The sequence below is a fragment of the Myxocyprinus asiaticus genome, chromosome 16, assembly GCF_019703515.2.
Source record: "Myxocyprinus asiaticus isolate MX2 ecotype Aquarium Trade chromosome 16, UBuf_Myxa_2, whole genome shotgun sequence".
NCBI classification, from domain to species: Eukaryota; Metazoa; Chordata; class Actinopteri; order Cypriniformes; family Catostomidae; genus Myxocyprinus; species Myxocyprinus asiaticus.
Window position 1 is genome coordinate 27,084,892 of NC_059359.1, and position 6,395 is coordinate 27,091,286.

Here is a 6,395-nt window from a genome sequence, read left to right on the forward strand (position 1 = left end):
ACGTCTCTTTCTGCTGCTACCGTATGATTTCTTCTTGTCTGTTCAGGAATGTTTCATGCGTTTGATTAAACTGAGTACAAACCACGCTTAAAGGAATATTCCGGGTTCAATACAAGTTAAGCTCAATCAGCAGTATTTGTGGCATAATATTGATTACCACAAAAATTCATTTTGACTTGCCCACCCTTTCATTTAAAAAAAAAAAAGGGAATAATCTGGGTTTCAGTAATGAAAGTGAATGGGGCCAATCCGTAAACGTTCAAATGTCTCACATGATTTGAGTGTGATAAAATCGCTTACTAACATTTTCTATGTAAAGTTATAGCCAATTTTACAACTTCATTGCCATGACGATGCCATCTCAACAGGGTTGGGAGGGTTACTTTTGAAATGTATTCCACTACAGATTACAGAATACATGTTGTAAAATGTAATTTGTAACGTATTCCATTAGATTACTCGAGGTCAGTAACGTATTCTAAATACTTTGGATTACTTCTTCAGCACTGGCAGGTTTTTTCACTTGTTTTGGCTATAAAAACTCAGCCAATACAGTAAGACAAAATACACATGTTAAAAATACATTCTCTGAAAACCTAAATGTCTTATGCAGTGTTGTTTCTAAAACAATGTAAATCAAATTGATCTTGTTTTAAAGATTTTTGGATATTTTTACAGAAAAACAATACAAAAATTATTATCAAGAATATGATTTTTGCCCTAATATCAAAGATCTTACTTGAGAGGAAAAAAAATATGATCTAAAGTGGATTTTCTTGATAAAAAAATGTGATCGTGCCTGGTAACATGTGCATGTAAAATGGCTAGAAATAGCATTTTAGCTTAGCGTAAAGCTGACAATTTACACAAGGTTTATTTCAATTTCTTCTGCTCCAAACTTACTTCTTTTGTCACTCATATTAATGTAACACATTTTAAGAAAGTGTTTCACCGCTGTTCAAACGATCTTTGGATCGCATCATTTTAGATAAATAAATGTTTTCCAACTGCATAGACAAAATATTAAATAAACCAAATGACAATAGAAAAAATTGCCTCTTCGGCAATCAAAATACTATTTGAATGTAACTGTATTCTGATTCTGAGTGGAATACAGTTACTTATATTTTGTATTTTAAATACGTAATCCCGTTACATGTATTCTGTTAGGCTACTCCCCAACCCTGAATGTCAACAAACCCTAAAACCCTGAAATGACTGTCAAAATTACAATTTAAACAACTTTACAGCTCAAATAACACATTTGTTCTAACACAAGATTTAATGTGTGGCTTTTTTAAAAAGCTTAAAATTTCTGTTTAAACTCTCCAAAAATTGGCCTCATTTACTTCCATTGTAAGTGCCTCACTAACCTTGATTTTTGCTTCTTCTTTTTTTAAGAAAGGGAGGGTGAGTCAAAATAATTTTTTGTGGTAATCAACATTATGCCACAAATGCTGTCGATTGAGCTTAATTTGTATTGAACCCGGAATTTTCCTTTAATTACGCATAGTTGAAAGAAGCTGAAATTCAATCAATGCATTTTTAGAAACAAACTTATTTATTAAAGGTGCACTCAGTAATTTTTTCCCCATTTAAAAAGTTTTACTCCTAAAGAAATTAATTGTCATTTTGAAACATATGTATAAATCATGAGCACTCACATAAGATGAGGACTCTAGTCATATCAGGAACCTTATAAAAGCTATTTTATTCTACATGGGGCAGGGGCGCCCTCATAGGGGCTGCCACAGAATCACATGATTAGCTGAATACTACTCGCTTAAAGGTAGGTGCACACAGTAATTCTAATCCAATACACTTTTTGTCAAATTCTGCAAGTATCTCCTCACAGTCTGCTAGCTGTCCATTCTGTGGGTGGGCTGAAAAAAAATCTAGTATTTCTACACAGCCCTGGCTCTGTAAATGGGACAAAAACAAAGTGGAACAGACCAATCCACACAACACTACTCCAGCCAATCGGCAAGGGGGGTGGGGGGGTGTTCTTGCCCGTGCACAGGATGGGGATTGGGGGCAGACAAGAGGGAAATTCATTAGAAGAGCTATGGCAAATCTGGCTGATGCGAACTTTCTAAACTCCAAGGAGGACAAATGGCTGAGAAACAGACCAATAGAAAAAGGTCAGATGAATATAAACTAAAAAAGAAGGATTATGATAAATCGATGGCTAGGAGCCGCGTCAACATCGGCGAGGCTTTTCAGTGGTGGAGAGACCTCCAAGAGGTAAAAGGCTTGAAGACAGATGCAGAAGTTTCTCTTTTTCTTCTCGATAGGTGGGTAACATAAATTTTGCTATGTTTCACAGAACCCATATATGCTGTTTTTGTGATGTTAGATTTAGTAGCAGGAGAGTTGTGAGTGTCTGGAGCTGGTGTGCATAAAACTGTCTCGCATGCATGAATTTGGGGGGCACTTGAGTTCGAATGAGGTGCACTCAGCGATTCCTGAGAAACACTGTTGATATTTGAACTGAACTGCCAAAACAAACACACCCCTCCCTTCAGTGCTCCTTTGGAAGCTCCGCCCCCAAATTCATGCATGCGAGACGGTTCATAATCCTTCTTTTTTAGTTTATATTCATCTGACCTTTTTCTATTGGTCTGTTTCTCAGCCATTTGTCCTCCTTGGAGTTTAGAAAGTTTGCATCAGCCAGATTTGCTGTAGCTCTTCTTATGAATTTCCCTCTCGCCCCCACCCCCATCTTGTGCACGTGCAAGAACCACCCCCTGATGCTGATTGGCTGGAGTAGTGTTGTGTGGATCGGTCTGTTCCACTTTGTTTTTGTTCCATTTACAGAGCCAGGGCTGTGTAGAAATACTAGATTTTTTTTCAGCCCACCCACAGAACAGACAGCTAGCAGACTGTGAGGAGATATTTGCAGAATTTGACAAAAAGTGTATTGGATTAGAATTACTGTGTGCGCCTTTAATCTCAGTAACTGTCTTGTTATTAGACACTTTCACTCTTGGATTAAATGAATCATGGCTGATCATAGTGGACTCAAGATGGTGCCGAGTATGGCTGCTGCGTTGCGAGCTCCGACACAACATAGTAATGTTTTGTTTGTTTTGTTCACAATTCTTATGTTTTTTGTCTTGGATGTTGTCTGCCTTATTGTCTACGACAGACAAACACTTTTGGACATTGGTTCAGCAATCTCACACCGTAAACCGGACTTCACATTCCTCAATGCCGACCCGCTGTTTACAAACACGCAAGCGGAGCCCTTTGTCTGGGCAGCACGGCCGCGAAAACGCAGGAGGAAAAGGGGAAACAGAGCCGGCGTTCTCATCAGAGTAAGACACCGCGCAAATCGACCCCCGCTACCCACTATTCTACTGGCAAATGTTCAGTCTCTGCATAACAAGCTCTGCGAGCTGAAAGCGCAGATCTCTTTCCAATGAGATACAAGGGACTGCTGCATTATCTGCCTAACAGAAACTTGGATGTCTGCGGAGATTCCAGACTCAGCCATTGAACCCGCGGGGTTCTCCGTGCACCAAGCGGACAGAGCGAAAGACCTCTCAGGTAAAAGTAGAGGTGGTGGTGTATGTTTTATGATCAACAAATCCTGCTCTCCTGATCTGGAATTTCTTATGCTTCTGTGTCGACCATTCTGGCTACCGAGGGAATTCACAGCGGTCATTATCACTGCTGTGTACATTCCCCCACAAGCCGACACAGACCGGGCACTCAAGGAACTGTATGGGAGTATAAGTGAGCAGGAAACCACACACCCTGAGGCCGCGTTCATTGTGACCGGGGACTTTAATAAAGCCAGTTTAAAATCAGTCGCACCAAAATATCACCAGCACATTAGTTTCAACACACGAGGGGACCGGGTTTTGGACCATTGCTACTCTCCGTTCCGGGATGGCTACAAATCCCTCCCCCGCCCACCATTTGGCAAATCGGACCACTCTTCCATTCTGCTTCTGCCCGCTTACAGGCAGAAACTGAAACAGGAAGCACCCACCCTCAGAATGATCCAGTGCTGGTCGGACCAATCAGATTCTACACTACAAGATTGTTTTGATCACACGGACTGGGAGATGTTCCGGTCCGCCTCTGATGACGACATCGAGCTTTATGCTAATAGCGTAATGTGTTTCATCAGAACGTGCGTAGAGGACGTCGTTCTGACCAGAACTGTATGAATCTATCCGAATCAGAAACCTTGGATCAATAGCAATGTTCGCGCGGCACTTAATGTGCGGACCTCCGCTTTTAATTCCGGGAACGTGGAGGAGCATAAACAAGCCAGTTATGCCCTCCGAAAAACTATCGGGACCGCAAAACGCCAGTACAGGAGCAAGATTGAAGGACAGTTTAACACCACCAACTCTAGAAGCATGTGGCAGGGAATTAACATCATCACGGACTTTAAAGGGAATAAAAACTCCACCATGAACACCGCTGCCTCTCTACCGGATGAGCTAAATACTTTTTATGCTCGTTTCGAGGGAAATAACATCGCCCTCGCGGAGAGAGCTCTCGCGGCTGAAGCTACAGAGGTTAGTTCACTCTCCGTCTCTGTAGCGGATGTAACCCGATCCTTCCGACGGGTGAATATCCGCAAAGCCGCTGGCCCAGACGGCATTCCGGGCCGCGTCATAAGAGCGTGCGCGAACCAGCTGGCTGGTGTTTTTACGGACATTTTCAACCTTTCCCTCTCTTTGTCTGTAGTCCCCACATGCTTTAAAACATCCACCATTGTGCCTGTTCCAAAACAATCAAAAATAACTTGTTTAAATGACTGGCGTCAAGTTGCTTTGACCCCCATCATCAGCAAATGTTTTGAGAGACTAATCAGAGGTTACATCTGCTCTGTATTGCCACTCTCTCTTGACCCACTGCAGTTTGCTTACCGCAACAACCGCTCCACTGATGATGCCATTGCATCTACAATACACACTGCTCTCTCCCACCTGGAAAAAAAGAACACTTATGTGAGAATGCTGTTTGTAGACTACAGCTCAGCATTCAACACCATAGTGCCCTCCAAGCTAGATGAGAAACTCCGGGCTCTGGGCTTAAACAGCTCACTGTGCAGCTGGATCCTGGACTTCCTGTCAAGCAGACGCCATGTGGTTAGAATAGGCAGCAACATCTCCTCATCACTAACCCTCAACACTGGAGCCCCACAGGGCTGTGTTCTCAGCCCACTACTGTATTCCTTGTACACACATGACTGTGTGGCAACACATAGCTCCAATGCCATCATTAAGTTTGCTGATGACACGACGGTGGTAGGTCTGATCACTGACAATGATGAAACAGCCTACAGAGAGGAGGTGCACACTCTGACACACTGGTGTCAGGAGCACAACCTCTCCCTCAACGTCAGTAAGACAAAGGAGCTTGTGGTGGACTTCAGAAGAAAAGACAGAGAACACAGTCCCATCACCATCAATGGAGCACCAGTGGAGAGAGTCAGCAGCTTCAAGTTCCTGGGTGTCCACATCACTGAGGAACTCACATGGTCCATCCACACTGAAGTCGTTGTGAAGAAGGCTCATCAGCGCCTCTTCTTCCTGAGACGGCTGAGGAAGTTTGGAATGAACCGCCACATCCTCACACGGTTCTACACCTGCACTGTGGAGAGCATCCTGACTGGCTGCATCTCCGCCTGGTACGGCAATAGCACCGCCCACAACCGCAAAGCACTGCAAAGGGTGGTGCGAACTGCCAGACACATCATCGGAGGTGAGCTTCCCTCCCTCCAGGAAATATATACAAGGTGGTGTGTGAAAAAAGCTCGGAGGATCATCAGAGACTCCAGCCACCCGAGCCATGGGTTGTTCTCACTGCTACCATCAGGTAGGCGGTATCGCAGTATCAGGACCCGCACCAGCCGACTCCATGATAGCTTCTTCCCCCAAGCAATCAGACTTTTGAACTCTTGATCTCCCACGATCAAAATACATCAGCACTGCACTTTATTACCCTTACTCTTATATCTCACACCAGACTGTCATAAATTATATTATTATTATTATATTATGTTCTCTCTTAACAACTTACTATCAACCGACAGCCTGAATGTCAATACAGTACAATACTGTACATTCTATATATATATATATATACTTTTTTTTATATATTTTTATTTTTTATTTTTATTGAATAATGTGTATCTATATAGTGCATATTGTATACTGTACAGTGTATGTTATTATTTGTATACTGTTGAGTGTAATTATGTGTATATCAGATGTTTAAATTGTGCTGTTAATTTGATGTTATTGTAAATTGGTATATGTCTCATCACTGTCACGACTGCTATGTTGATCGGAACTACACCCAAGAATTTCACACACCATTGCACTTGTGTATATGGCTGTGTGACAATAAAGTGATTTGATTTGATTTGA